At 49.9% G+C, this 14,279-nt stretch overlaps 16 non-coding genes across 16 annotated transcripts; 5 read left to right on the top strand and 11 right to left on the bottom strand.

Annotated features, from left to right (window-relative positions):
* Positions 1-727: 727 nt before the first annotated feature.
* Trnap-cgg (transfer RNA proline (anticodon CGG)) lies at positions 728-799 on the bottom strand. The gene has a single exon. It is a non-coding gene; the product is annotated as a tRNA-Pro (tRNA).
* A 235-nt stretch (positions 800-1,034) lies between these two features.
* Trnav-uac (transfer RNA valine (anticodon UAC)) lies at positions 1,035-1,107 on the top strand. Its single transcript has one exon. It is a non-coding gene; the product is annotated as a tRNA-Val (tRNA).
* A 603-nt stretch (positions 1,108-1,710) lies between these two features.
* On the bottom strand, positions 1,711-1,782 carry Trnap-ugg (transfer RNA proline (anticodon UGG)). The gene has a single exon. It is a non-coding gene; the product is annotated as a tRNA-Pro (tRNA).
* A 1,632-nt stretch (positions 1,783-3,414) lies between these two features.
* On the bottom strand, positions 3,415-3,486 carry Trnap-cgg (transfer RNA proline (anticodon CGG)). Its single transcript has one exon. It is a non-coding gene; the product is annotated as a tRNA-Pro (tRNA).
* Positions 3,487-3,721: 235 nt separating this feature from the next.
* Positions 3,722-3,794, top strand: Trnav-uac (transfer RNA valine (anticodon UAC)). Its single transcript has one exon. It is a non-coding gene; the product is annotated as a tRNA-Val (tRNA).
* Positions 3,795-4,397: 603 nt separating this feature from the next.
* Trnap-ugg (transfer RNA proline (anticodon UGG)) lies at positions 4,398-4,469 on the bottom strand. The gene has a single exon. It is a non-coding gene; the product is annotated as a tRNA-Pro (tRNA).
* A 1,632-nt stretch (positions 4,470-6,101) lies between these two features.
* Trnap-cgg (transfer RNA proline (anticodon CGG)) lies at positions 6,102-6,173 on the bottom strand. The gene has a single exon. It is a non-coding gene; the product is annotated as a tRNA-Pro (tRNA).
* A 235-nt stretch (positions 6,174-6,408) lies between these two features.
* Positions 6,409-6,481, top strand: Trnav-uac (transfer RNA valine (anticodon UAC)). The gene has a single exon. It is a non-coding gene; the product is annotated as a tRNA-Val (tRNA).
* Positions 6,482-7,084: 603 nt separating this feature from the next.
* On the bottom strand, positions 7,085-7,156 carry Trnap-ugg (transfer RNA proline (anticodon UGG)). The gene has a single exon. It is a non-coding gene; the product is annotated as a tRNA-Pro (tRNA).
* Positions 7,157-8,788: 1,632 nt separating this feature from the next.
* Trnap-cgg (transfer RNA proline (anticodon CGG)) lies at positions 8,789-8,860 on the bottom strand. Its single transcript has one exon. It is a non-coding gene; the product is annotated as a tRNA-Pro (tRNA).
* Positions 8,861-9,095: 235 nt separating this feature from the next.
* Trnav-uac (transfer RNA valine (anticodon UAC)) lies at positions 9,096-9,168 on the top strand. The gene has a single exon. It is a non-coding gene; the product is annotated as a tRNA-Val (tRNA).
* Positions 9,169-9,771: 603 nt separating this feature from the next.
* On the bottom strand, positions 9,772-9,843 carry Trnap-ugg (transfer RNA proline (anticodon UGG)). The gene has a single exon. It is a non-coding gene; the product is annotated as a tRNA-Pro (tRNA).
* Positions 9,844-11,475: 1,632 nt separating this feature from the next.
* Positions 11,476-11,547, bottom strand: Trnap-cgg (transfer RNA proline (anticodon CGG)). The gene has a single exon. It is a non-coding gene; the product is annotated as a tRNA-Pro (tRNA).
* Positions 11,548-11,782: 235 nt separating this feature from the next.
* On the top strand, positions 11,783-11,855 carry Trnav-uac (transfer RNA valine (anticodon UAC)). The gene has a single exon. It is a non-coding gene; the product is annotated as a tRNA-Val (tRNA).
* A 603-nt stretch (positions 11,856-12,458) lies between these two features.
* Positions 12,459-12,530, bottom strand: Trnap-ugg (transfer RNA proline (anticodon UGG)). Its single transcript has one exon. It is a non-coding gene; the product is annotated as a tRNA-Pro (tRNA).
* Positions 12,531-14,162: 1,632 nt separating this feature from the next.
* On the bottom strand, positions 14,163-14,234 carry Trnap-cgg (transfer RNA proline (anticodon CGG)). Its single transcript has one exon. It is a non-coding gene; the product is annotated as a tRNA-Pro (tRNA).
* Positions 14,235-14,279: the final 45 nt, after the last annotated feature.

The following is a 14,279-nucleotide window of genomic DNA, read 5'->3' on the forward strand; positions in this document are numbered from 1 at the left end:
GGCGCGCTAGTAATTATTCCTCGCAAGAAGCGATCATGTAGGAAGAGCGAGCCGAGGGTGTCGCTCGACCACACAATAAATTTTTGCTTAATCCAAATTTGCAATACCGGTTCGACACTAGAATATGCGCATTGGTTCTTCCAAAAGCGATAGTAAAAAGCACGTCGACCGCAGTGTCATTTAGGGTAGTGAGTCAGACATGGGGAGGATATAAGGCGGGTGGAATATGCAACGACGGGGGGCATTGCAGGGCGGGCGCCGGCTTCTTGCGCTGCGGCGCGCCGGTGCCGGCGGCGGATTGGCTGGGCTGCTGGTGCCTCCATGTAGAGCTGCCGCCGAGCCCAGGCACCGTGCCGCTAACGAAGCGATTGCCTTTGGTGACATCTTTTGCAATAACGACTGCGCGAATCGACGGTATCTCGTAAGGAAAGAAAGAGCAGCAGCTGCCGCCGAGCCCAGGCGCCGTGCCTAACACGCAGAAGGTCCCTGGTTCGATTGCGGGCGGAAACCCGTTTCCGTCGCACTCAGCAAGACACTTGCTACGATCTCTGCAGTGACCACTTAAATCAACTTCAAACGTTCCACCAGCAGGGTGCACATGGCTCAAATGAAACATGAAACTGTTTCAGAACTGGTTGTCGGATTTTAGCGCTGACTTGGAGGCCTGGAAATGCGCGAAACAGCCGCCGCCATGCGATTTGTTACCACACCGTTGTACAAAACGCAAGGGCTCGTCCGGGATTTGAACCCGGGACCTCCTGCACCCGAAGCAGGAATCATACCCCTAGACCAACGAGCCTGTCCGTTCCGAAAACGCACTGCATGTGAATGACGCCACCTTTGATGGTCTCACCCTGTAGGGCTGCAGCTCGCCCAGCGTTCTCCCTGTCTGTCGCGGTTGGATTGTTTTCATCGACGTCTTTTACTATAGGAACTTCACGAATCGGAGGGAGCTCGTAGCCGATGCCCTTTCTAACACAGAAGAAAAACTGTTGCTATTACGAGTCTCCGGGTGGTACACGAAAAGAACCGTCGTTTCCGTGGTGTAGCGGTTATCACGTCTGCTTTACACGCAGAAGGTCCCCGGTTAGATCCCGGGCGGGAACACAACAATTTTAATCTATATTTCGGATTTCATTCCGAGATGACCTCACGTCCGCGTATGCAGAGACAAGCAATGTCGTATGCTAGACGGATAGGGCGTCATTTTACTGTCAAATACTGTTGCTCTCTTATTGCACCGGTATTTGGTAACTGGGAACGCCCCTAGCTCCATTATGGCTGGCAAAATTTATAATCCGGTTCTTCAGGGCTACTTCAAGTGCGCTTGCTACTGGCTTTCCTGAGCTCACCCTACTCGCCTTGTCACAGCTCTGTCAAAGTGTGATGCTAACTAATAATGAGAAACTCTTAGCCACTCTCAATCTTACATGCCACCACACCTTTGTTGTTGCCGTCGTTAGTAAGATGAGGGTAGACTGTCGCACAGTTAAGCTGAATCTCCACTCACGGTGCACATATTCCGCAAAGACAACCTTGCTTTCCGTTGCATGCAAAATTACCGTCTGCGTTTCTACCGAATTCCACCTACGTACTTTACTGGTGCCGCATTCTTGTTATATCCACGTGCTATAACAGGCGTCTACTCTTCATTGAGGAGCTGCAACCGGGGCTGAGTTCCACCTACTCTTCAGCACGGTCAAAATGGCAGGGCTCGTCCGGGATTTGAACCCGGGACCTCCTGCACCCAAAGCAGGAATCATACCCCTAGACCAACGAGCCACCTGCCTGGAGCAGTCAAGTTAATCCCAAGTAGTGGACCTCACAGGGAACACACACTTTCACGTGAATTCGCAAGATAAACGCTTTCTGCAGGCAGCACTCACCAATGATGAGAAGAATATTAAAGGCAACGAATAAAAAGGGAAATAACTTCATCGAACACTGCTTATGAACAGCCGGCAGTGCTTCAGTTTCGGTATGTGGTTTCTCAGGGTTAAGAGAAGGCGAATGCACTAAACAAAAGAACATCGGGAAACCAAGCACCAACTCATAACGAAAAGATTGCACAATATACTGCAAGTAAAATTTCCACAAGACGGATACTGAAGACGCCGCAGACAAAAGAATTATTCTATGCAGTAACGATTATCTAGGAAGCATAAATTGCATGTGCTGCTCCACCACACAAATTCTTTTGATACTGTTTTACTTATTCTAAATTTTCATTGCCTGATCGTCTCTAGAATACTGTGTGGTATCCTGGTTTCCAACAGCGATAGTAGTAAGTAAATCGACTACAAAGTCTTTCAAAGTAGGCCAGACACAACAAAAAAACAATCGGAGTTGCGCGTAGCTCATGTCATTCTGCTTTCAAAGGTGAATCTGCGGCTGGGAGTAGTGGCGTACTCCTGTAATCCAAGCTACTGGGAGGCCGTTGTGTGGGAGAGATCTGGAAACAACTACAGATTCGGCCGTTCCATGAGCTCAGGAATGGCCGCGATGCCTTCATTGAGCTCTGCAGATCGACATATGACAGCGTGGAAATTTCGGCAAGCGGTGGCTAAGGGTTAAGAGAAGCCAAACGCACTAAACACTAGAAAGTCGGGAAACCGAAGCTCATAACGAAAAGATTGCGGAATGCAGTGCGGAAGCAAAACTTCGAGAAGACCAACTCTGAAGCCATCGGCGCGCTAGTAATTATTCCTCGCAAGAAGCGATCATGTAGGAAGAGCGAGCCGAGGGTGTCGCTCGACCACACAATAAATTTTTGCTTAATCCAAATTTGCAATACCGGTTCGACACTAGAATATGCGCATTGGTTCTTCCAAAAGCGATAGTAAAAAGCACGTCGACCGCAGTGTCATTTAGGGTAGTGAGTCAGACATGGGGAGGATATAAGGCGGGTGGAATATGCAACGACGGGGGGCATTGCAGGGCGGGCGCCGGCTTCTTGCGCTGCGGCGCGCCGGTGCCGGCGGCGGATTGGCTGGGCTGCTGGTGCCTCCATGTAGAGCTGCCGCCGAGCCCAGGCACCGTGCCGCTAACGAAGCGACTGCCTTTGGTGACATCTTTTGCAATAACGACTGCGCGAATCGACGGTATCTCGTAAGGAAAGAAAGAGCAGCAGCTGCCGCCGAGCCCAGGCGCCGTGCCTAACACGCAGAAGGTCCCTGGTTCGATTGCGGGCGGAAACCCGTTTCCGTCGCACTCAGCAAGACACTTGCTACGATCTCTGCAGTGACCACTTAAATCAACTTCAAACGTTCCACCAGCAGGGTGCACATGGCTCAAATGAAACATGAAACTGTTTCAGAACTGGTTGTCGGATTTTAGCGCTGACTTGGAGGCCTGGAAATGCGCGAAACAGCCGCCGCCATGCGATTTGTTACCACACCGTTGTACAAAACGCAAGGGCTCGTCCGGGATTTGAACCCGGGACCTCCTGCACCCGAAGCAGGAATCATACCCCTAGACCAACGAGCCTGTCCGTTCCGAAAACGCACTGCATGTGAATGACGCCACCTTTGATGGTCTCACCCTGTAGGGCTGCAGCTCGCCCAGCGTTCTCCCTGTCTGTCGCGGTTGGATTGTTTTCATCGACGTCTTTTACTATAGGAACTTCACGAATCGGAGGGAGCTCGTAGCCGATGCCCTTTCTAACACAGAAGAAAAACTGTTGCTATTACGAGTCTCCGGGTGGTACACGAAAAGAACCGTCGTTTCCGTGGTGTAGCGGTTATCACGTCTGCTTTACACGCAGAAGGTCCCCGGTTCGATCCCGGGCGGGAACACAACAATTTTAATCTATATTTCGGATTTCATTCCGAGATGACCTCACGTCCGCGTATGCAGAGACAAGCAATGTCGTATGCTAGACGGATAGGGCGTCATTTTACTGTCAAATACTGTTGCTCTCTTATTGCACCGGTATTTGGTAACCGGGAACGCCCCTAGCTCCATTATGGCTGGCAAAATTTATAATCCGGTTCTTCAGGGCTACTTCAAGTGCGCTTGCTACTGGCTTTCCTGAGCTCACCCTACTCGCCTTGTCACAGCTCTGTCAAAGTGTGATGCTAACTAATAATGAGAAACTCTTAGCCACTCTCAATCTTACATGCCACCACACCTTTGTTGTTGCCGTCGTTAGTAAGATGAGGGTAGACTGTCGCACAGTTAAGCTGAATCTCCACTCACGGTGCACATATTCCGCAAAGACAACCTTGCTTTCCGTTGCATGCAAAATTACCGTCTGCGTTTCTACCGAATTCCACCTACGTACTTTACTGGTGCCGCATTCTTGTTATATCCACGTGCTATAACAGGCGTCTACTCTTCATTGAGGAGCTGCAACCGGGGCTGAGTTCCACCTACTCTTCAGCACGGTCAAAATGGCAGGGCTCGTCCGGGATTTGAACCCGGGACCTCCTGCACCCAAAGCAGGAATCATACCCCTAGACCAACGAGCCACCTGCCTGGAGCAGTCAAGTTAATCCCAAGTAGTGGACCTCACAGGGAACACACACTTTCACGTGAATTCGCAAGATAAACGCTTTCTGCAGGCAGCACTCACCAATGATGAGAAGAATATTAAAGGCAACGAATAAAAAGGGAAATAACTTCATCGAACACTGCTTATGAACAGCCGGCAGTGCTTCTGTTTCGGTATGTGGTTTCTCAGGGTTAAGAGAAGGCGAATGCACTAAACAAAAGAACATCGGGAAACCAAGCACCAACTCATAACGAAAAGATTGCACAATATACTGCAAGTAAAATTTCCACAAGACGGATACTGAAGACGCCGCAGACAGAAGAATTATTCTATGCAGTAACGATTATCTAGGAAGCATAAATTGCATGTGCTGCTCCACCACACAAATTCTTTTGATACTGTTTTACTTATTCTAAATTTTCATTGCCTGATCGTCTCTAGAATACTGTGTGGTATCCTGGTTTCCAACAGCGATAGTAGTAAGTAAATCGACTACAAAGTCTTTCAAAGTAGGCCAGACACAACAAAAAAACAATCGGAGTTGCGCGTAGCTCATGTCATTCTGCTTTCAAAGGTGAATCTGCGGCTGGGAGTAGTGGCGTACTCCTGTAATCCAAGCTACTGGGAGGCCGTTGTGTGGGAGAGATCTGGAAACAACTACAGATTCGGCCGTTCCATGAGCTCAGGAATGGCCGCGATGCCTTCATTGAGCTCTGCAGATCGACATATGACAGCGTGGAAATTTCGGCAAGCGGTGGCTAAGGGTTAAGAGAAGCCAAACGCACTAAACACTAGAAAGTCGGGAAACCGAAGCTCATAACGAAAAGATTGCGGAATGCAGTGCGGAAGCAAAACTTCGAGAAGACCAACTCTGAAGCCATCGGCGCGCTAGTAATTATTCCTCGCAAGAAGCGATCATGTAGGAAGAGCGAGCCGAGGGTGTCGCTCGACCACACAATAAATTTTTGCTTAATCCAAATTTGCAATACCGGTTCGACACTAGAATATGCGCATTGGTTCTTCCAAAAGCGATAGTAAAAAGCACGTCGACCGCAGTGTCATTTAGGGTAGTGAGTCAGACATGGGGAGGATATAAGGCGGGTGGAGTATGCAACGACGGGGGGCATTGCAGGGCGGGCGCCGGCTTCTTGCGCTGCGGCGCGCCGGTGCCGGCGGCGGATTGGCTGGGCTGCTGGTGCCTCCATGTAGAGCTGCCGCCGAGCCCAGGCACCGTGCCGCTAACGAAGCGACTGCCTTTGGTGACATCTTTTGCAATAACGACTGCGCGAATCGACGGTATCTCGTAAGGAAAGAAAGAGCAGCAGCTGCCGCCGAGCCCAGGCGCCGTGCCTAACACGCAGAAGGTCCCTGGTTCGATTGCGGGCGGAAACCCGTTTCCGTCGCACTCAGCAAGACACTTGCTACGATCTCTGCAGTGACCACTTAAATCAACTTCAAACGTTCCACCAGCAGGGTGCACATGGCTCAAATGAAACATGAAACTGTTTCAGAACTGGTTGTCGGATTTTAGCGCTGACTTGGAGGCCTGGAAATGCGCGAAACAGCCGCCGCCATGCGATTTGTTACCACACCGTTGTACAAAACGCAAGGGCTCGTCCGGGATTTGAACCCGGGACCTCCTGCACCCGAAGCAGGAATCATACCCCTAGACCAACGAGCCTGTCCGTTCCGAAAACGCACTGCATGTGAATGACGCCACCTTTGATGGTCTCACCCTGTAGGGCTGCAGCTCGCCCAGCGTTCTCCCTGTCTGTCGCGGTTGGATTGTTTTCATCGACGTCTTTTACTATAGGAACTTCACGAATCGGAGGGAGCTCGTAGCCGATGCCCTTTCTAACACAGAAGAAAAACTGTTGCTATTACGAGTCTCCGGGTGGTACACGAAAAGAACCGTCGTTTCCGTGGTGTAGCGGTTATCACGTCTGCTTTACACGCAGAAGGTCCCCGGTTCGATCCCGGGCGGGAACACAACAATTTTAATCTATATTTCGGATTTCATTCCGAGATGACCTCACGTCCGCGTATGCAGAGACAAGCAATGTCGTATGCTAGACGGATAGGGCGTCATTTTACTGTCAAATACTGTTGCTCTCTTATTGCACCGGTATTTGGTAACCGGGAACGCCCCTAGCTCCATTATGGCTGGCAAAATTTATAATCCGGTTCTTCAGGGCTACTTCAAGTGCGCTTGCTACTGGCTTTCCTGAGCTCACCCTACTCGCCTTGTCACAGCTCTGTCAAAGTGTGATGCTAACTAATAATGAGAAACTCTTAGCCACTCTCAATCTTACATGCCACCACACCTTTGTTGTTGCCGTCGTTAGTAAGATGAGGGTAGACTGTCGCACAGTTAAGCTGAATCTCCACTCACGGTGCACATATTCCGCAAAGACAACCTTGCTTTCCGTTGCATGCAAAATTACCGTCTGCGTTTCTACCGAATTCCACCTACGTACTTTACTGGTGCCGCATTCTTGTTATATCCACGTGCTATAACAGGCGTCTACTCTTCATTGAGGAGCTGCAACCGGGGCTGAGTTCCACCTACTCTTCAGCACGGTCAAAATGGCAGGGCTCGTCCGGGATTTGAACCCGGGACCTCCTGCACCCAAAGCAGGAATCATACCCCTAGACCAACGAGCCACCTGCCTGGAGCAGTCAAGTTAATCCCAAGTAGTGGACCTCACAGGGAACACACACTTTCACGTGAATTCGCAAGATAAACGCTTTCTGCAGGCAGCACTCACCAATGATGAGAAGAATATTAAAGGCAACGAATAAAAAGGGAAATAACTTCATCGAACACTGCTTATGAACAGCCGGCAGTGCTTCTGTTTCGGTATGTGGTTTCTCAGGGTTAAGAGAAGGCGAATGCACTAAACAAAAGAACATCGGGAAACCAAGCACCAACTCATAACGAAAAGATTGCACAATATACTGCAAGTAAAATTTCCACAAGACGGATACTGAAGACGCCGCAGACAAAAGAATTATTCTATGCAGTAACGATTATCTAGGAAGCATAAATTGCATGTGCTGCTCCACCACACAAATTCTTTTGATACTGTTTTACTTATTCTAAATTTTCATTGCCTGATCGTCTCTAGAATACTGTGTGGTATCCTGGTTTCCAACAGCGATAGTAGTAAGTAAATCGACTACAAAGTCTTTCAAAGTAGGCCAGACACAACAAAAAAACAATCGGAGTTGCGCGTAGCTCATGTCATTCTGCTTTCAAAGGTGAATCTGCGGCTGGGAGTAGTGGCGTACTCCTGTAATCCAAGCTACTGGGAGGCCGTTGTGTGGGAGAGATCTGGAAACAACTACAGATTCGGCCGTTCCATGAGCTCAGGAATGGCCGCGATGCCTTCATTGAGCTCTGCAGATCGACATATGACAGCGTGGAAATTTCGGCAAGCGGTGGCTAAGGGTTAAGAGAAGCCAAACGCACTAAACACTAGAAAGTCGGGAAACCGAAGCTCATAACGAAAAGATTGCGGAATGCAGTGCGGAAGCAAAACTTCGAGAAGACCAACTCTGAAGCCATCGGCGCGCTAGTAATTATTCCTCGCAAGAAGCGATCATGTAGGAAGAGCGAGCCGAGGGTGTCGCTCGACCACACAATAAATTTTTGCTTAATCCAAATTTGCAATACCGGTTCGACACTAGAATATGCGCATTGGTTCTTCCAAAAGCGATAGTAAAAAGCACGTCGACCGCAGTGTCATTTAGGGTAGTGAGTCAGACATGGGGAGGATATAAGGCGGGTGGAGTATGCAACGACGGGGGGCATTGCAGGGCGGGCGCCGGCTTCTTGCGCTGCGGCGCGCCGGTGCCGGCGGCGGATTGGCTGGGCTGCTGGTGCCTCCATGTAGAGCTGCCGCCGAGCCCAGGCACCGTGCCGCTAACGAAGCGATTGCCTTTGGTGACATCTTTTGCAATAACGACTGCGCGAATCGACGGTATCTCGTAAGGAAAGAAAGAGCAGCAGCTGCCGCCGAGCCCAGGCGCCGTGCCTAACACGCAGAAGGTCCCTGGTTCGATTGCGGGCGGAAACCCGTTTCCGTCGCACTCAGCAAGACACTTGCTACGATCTCTGCAGTGACCACTTAAATCAACTTCAAACGTTCCACCAGCAGGGTGCACATGGCTCAAATGAAACATGAAACTGTTTCAGAACTGGTTGTCGGATTTTAGCGCTGACTTGGAGGCCTGGAAATGCGCGAAACAGCCGCCGCCATGCGATTTGTTACCACACCGTTGTACAAAACGCAAGGGCTCGTCCGGGATTTGAACCCGGGACCTCCTGCACCCGAAGCAGGAATCATACCCCTAGACCAACGAGCCTGTCCGTTCCGAAAACGCACTGCATGTGAATGACGCCACCTTTGATGGTCTCACCCTGTAGGGCTGCAGCTCGCCCAGCGTTCTCCCTGTCTGTCGCGGTTGGATTGTTTTCATCGACGTCTTTTACTATAGGAACTTCACGAATCGGAGGGAGCTCGTAGCCGATGCCCTTTCTAACACAGAAGAAAAACTGTTGCTATTACGAGTCTCCGGGTGGTACACGAAAAGAACCGTCGTTTCCGTGGTGTAGCGGTTATCACGTCTGCTTTACACGCAGAAGGTCCCCGGTTCGATCCCGGGCGGGAACACAACAATTTTAATCTATATTTCGGATTTCATTCCGAGATGACCTCACGTCCGCGTATGCAGAGACAAGCAATGTCGTATGCTAGACGGATAGGGCGTCATTTTACTGTCAAATACTGTTGCTCTCTTATTGCACCGGTATTTGGTAACCGGGAACGCCCCTAGCTCCATTATGGCTGGCAAAATTTATAATCCGGTTCTTCAGGGCTACTTCAAGTGCGCTTGCTACTGGCTTTCCTGAGCTCACCCTACTCGCCTTGTCACAGCTCTGTCAAAGTGTGATGCTAACTAATAATGAGAAACTCTTAGCCACTCTCAATCTTACATGCCACCACACCTTTGTTGTTGCCGTCGTTAGTAAGATGAGGGTAGACTGTCGCACAGTTAAGCTGAATCTCCACTCACGGTGCACATATTCCGCAAAGACAACCTTGCTTTCCGTTGCATGCAAAATTACCGTCTGCGTTTCTACCGAATTCCACCTACGTACTTTACTGGTGCCGCATTCTTGTTATATCCACGTGCTATAACAGGCGTCTACTCTTCATTGAGGAGCTGCAACCGGGGCTGAGTTCCACCTACTCTTCAGCACGGTCAAAATGGCAGGGCTCGTCCGGGATTTGAACCCGGGACCTCCTGCACCCAAAGCAGGAATCATACCCCTAGACCAACGAGCCACCTGCCTGGAGCAGTCAAGTTAATCCCAAGTAGTGGACCTCACAGGGAACACACACTTTCACGTGAATTCGCAAGATAAACGCTTTCTGCAGGCAGCACTCACCAATGATGAGAAGAATATTAAAGGCAACGAATAAAAAGGGAAATAACTTCATCGAACACTGCTTATGAACAGCCGGCAGTGCTTCAGTTTCGGTATGTGGTTTCTCAGGGTTAAGAGAAGGCGAATGCACTAAACAAAAGAACATCGGGAAACCAAGCACCAACTCATAACGAAAAGATTGCACAATATACTGCAAGTAAAATTTCCACAAGACGGATACTGAAGACGCCGCAGACAAAAGAATTATTCTATGCAGTAACGATTATCTAGGAAGCATAAATTGCATGTGCTGCTCCACCACACAAATTCTTTTGATACTGTTTTACTTATTCTAAATTTTCATTGCCTGATCGTCTCTAGAATACTGTGTGGTATCCTGGTTTCCAACAGCGATAGTAGTAAGTAAATCGACTACAAAGTCTTTCAAAGTAGGCCAGACACAACAAAAAAACAATCGGAGTTGCGCGTAGCTCATGTCATTCTGCTTTCAAAGGTGAATCTGCGGCTGGGAGTAGTGGCGTACTCCTGTAATCCAAGCTACTGGGAGGCCGTTGTGTGGGAGAGATCTGGAAACAACTACAGATTCGGCCGTTCCATGAGCTCAGGAATGGCCGCGATGCCTTCATTGAGCTCTGCAGATCGACATATGACAGCGTGGAAATTTCGGCAAGCGGTGGCTAAGGGTTAAGAGAAGCCAAACGCACTAAACACTAGAAAGTCGGGAAACCGAAGCTCATAACGAAAAGATTGCGGAATGCAGTGCGGAAGCAAAACTTCGAGAAGACCAACTCTGAAGCCATCGGCGCGCTAGTAATTATTCCTCGCAAGAAGCGATCATGTAGGAAGAGCGAGCCGAGGGTGTCGCTCGACCACACAATAAATTTTTGCTTAATCCAAATTTGCAATACCGGTTCGACACTAGAATATGCGCATTGGTTCTTCCAAAAGCGATAGTAAAAAGCACGTCGACCGCAGTGTCATTTAGGGTAGTGAGTCAGACATGGGGAGGATATAAGGCGGGTGGAGTATGCAACGACGGGGGGCATTGCAGGGCGGGCGCCGGCTTCTTGCGCTGCGGCGCGCCGGTGCCGGCGGCGGATTGGCTGGGCTGCTGGTGCCTCCATGTAGAGCTGCCGCCGAGCCCAGGCACCGTGCCGCTAACGAAGCGATTGCCTTTGGTGACATCTTTTGCAATAACGACTGCGCGAATCGACGGTATCTCGTAAGGAAAGAAAGAGCAGCAGCTGCCGCCGAGCCCAGGCGCCGTGCCTAACACGCAGAAGGTCCCTGGTTCGATTGCGGGCGGAAACCCGTTTCCGTCGCACTCAGCAAGACACTTGCTACGATCTCTGCAGTGACCACTTAAATCAACTTCAAACGTTCCACCAGCAGGGTGCACATGGCTCAAATGAAACATGAAACTGTTTCAGAACTGGTTGTCGGATTTTAGCGCTGACTTGGAGGCCTGGAAATGCGCGAAACAGCCGCCGCCATGCGATTTGTTACCACACCGTTGTACAAAACGCAAGGGCTCGTCCGGGATTTGAACCCGGAACCTCCTGCACCCGAAGCAGGAATCATACCCCTAGACCAACGAGCCTGTCCGTTCCGAAAACGCACTGCATGTGAATGACGCCACCTTTGATGGTCTCACCCTGTAGGGCTGCAGCTCGCCCAGCGTTCTCCCTGTCTGTCGCGGTTGGATTGTTTTCATCGACGTCTTTTACTATAGGAACTTCACGAATCGGAGGGAGCTCGTAGCCGATGCCCTTTCTAACACAGAAGAAAAACTGTTGCTATTACGAGTCTCCGGGTGGTACACGAAAAGAACCGTCGTTTCCGTGGTGTAGCGGTTATCACGTCTGCTTTACACGCAGAAGGTCCCCGGTTCGATCCCGGGCGGGAACACAACAATTTTAATCTATATTTCGGATTTCATTCCGAGATGACCTCACGTCCGCGTATGCAGAGACAAGCAATGTCGTATGCTAGACGGATAGGGCGTCATTTTACTGTCAAATACTGTTGCTCTCTTATTGCACCGGTATTTGGTAACCGGGAACGCCCCTAGCTCCATTATGGCTGGCAAAATTTATAATCCGGTTCTTCAGGGCTACTTCAAGTGCGCTTGCTACTGGCTTTCCTGAGCTCACCCTACTCGCCTTGTCACAGCTCTGTCAAAGTGTGATGCTAACTAATAATGAGAAACTCTTAGCCACTCTCAATCTTACATGCCACCACACCTTTGTTGTTGCCGTCGTTAGTAAGATGAGGGTAGACTGTCGCACAGTTAAGCTGAATCTCCACTCACGGTGCACATATTCCGCAAAGACAACCTTGCTTTCCGTTGCATGCAAAATTACCGTCTGCGTTTCTACCGAATTCCACCTACGTACTTTACTGGTGCCGCATTCTTGTTATATCCACGTGCTATAACAGGCGTCTACTCTTCATTGAGGAGCTGCAACCGGGGCTGAGTTCCACCTACTCTTCAGCACGGTCAAAATGGCAGGGCTCGTCCGGGATTTGAACCCGGGACCTCCTGCACCCAAAGCAGGAATCATACCCCTAGACCAACGAGCCACCTGCCTGGAGCAGTCAAGTTAATCCCAAGTAGTGGACCTCACAGGGAACACACACTTTCACGTGAATTCGCAAGATAAACGCTTTCTGCAGGCAGCACTCACCAATGATGAGAAGAATATTAAAGGCAACGAATAAAAAGGGAAATAACTTCATCGAACACTGCTTATGAACAGCCGGCAGTGCTTCAGTTTCGGTATGTGGTTTCTCAGGGTTAAGAGAAGGCGAATGCACTAAACAAAAGAACATCGGGAAACCAAGCACCAACTCATAACGAAAAGATTGCACAATATACTGCAAGTAAAATTTCCACAAGACGGATACTGAAGACGCCGCAGACAAAAGAATTATTCTATGCAGTAACGATTATCTAGGAAGCATAAATTGCATGTGCTGCTCCACCACACAAATTCTTTTGATACTGTTTTACTTATTCTAAATTTTCATTGCCTGATCGTCTCTAGAATACTGTGTGGTATCCTGGTTTCCAACAGCGATAGTAGTAAGTAAATCGACTACAAAGTCTTTCAAAGTAGGCCAGACACAACAAAAAAACAATCGGAGTTGCGCGTAGCTCATGTCATTCTGCTTTCAAAGGTGAATCTGCGGCTGGGAGTAGTGGCGTACTCCTGTAATCCAAGCTACTGGGAGGCCGTTGTGTGGGAGAGATCTGGAAACAACTACAGATTCGGCCGTTCCATGAGCTCAGGAATGGCCGCGATGCCTTCATTGAGCTCTGCAGATCGACATATGACAGCGTGGAAATTTCGGCAAGCGGTGGCTAAGGGTTAAGAGAAGCCAAACGCACTAAACACTAGAAAGTCGGGAAACCGAAGCTCATAACGAAAAGATTGCGGAATGCAGTGCGGAAGCAAAACTTCGAGAAGACCAACTCTGAAGCCATCGGCGCGCTAGTAATTATTCCTCGCAAGAAGCGATCATGTAGGAAGAGCGAGCCGAGGGTGTCGCTCGACCACACAATAAATTTTTGCTTAATCCAAATTTGCAATACCGGTTCGACACTAGAATATGCGCATTGGTTCTTCCAAAAGCGATAGTAAAAAGCACGTCGACCGCAGTGTCATTTAGGGTAGTGAGTCAGACATGGGGAGGATATAAGGCGGGTGGAGTATGCAACGACGGGGGGCATTGCAGGGCGGGCGCCGGCTTCTTGCGCTGCGGCGCGCCGGTGCCGGCGGCGGATTGGCTGGGCTGCTGGTGCCTCCATGTAGAGCTGCCGCCGAGCCCAGGCACCGTGCCGCTAACGAAGCGATTGCCTTTGGTGACATCTTTTGCAATAACGACTGCGCGAATCGACGGTATCTCGTAAGGAAAGAAAGAGCAGCAGCTGCCGCCGAGCCCAGGCGCCGTGCCTAACACGCAGAAGGTCCCTGGTTCGATTGCGGGCGGAAACCCGTTTCCGTCGCACTCAGCAAGACACTTGCTACGATCTCTGCAGTGACCACTTAAATCAACTTCAAACGTTCCACCAGCAGGGTGCACATGGCTCAAATGAAACATGAAACTGTTTCAGAACTGGTTGTCGGATTTTAGCGCTGACTTGGAGGCCTGGAAATGCGCGAAACAGCCGCCGCCATGCGATTTGTTACCACACCGTTGTACAAAACGCAAGGGCTCGTCCGGGATTTGAACCCGGAACCTCCTGCACCCGAAGCAGGAATCATACCCCTAGACCAACGAGCCTGTCCGTTCCGAAAACGCACTGCATGTGAATGACGCCACCTTTGA

The sequence above is a fragment of the Schistocerca cancellata genome, unplaced genomic scaffold (assembly GCF_023864275.1).
Source record: "Schistocerca cancellata isolate TAMUIC-IGC-003103 unplaced genomic scaffold, iqSchCanc2.1 HiC_scaffold_659, whole genome shotgun sequence".
Classification (NCBI taxonomy): Eukaryota; Metazoa; Arthropoda; class Insecta; order Orthoptera; family Acrididae; genus Schistocerca; species Schistocerca cancellata.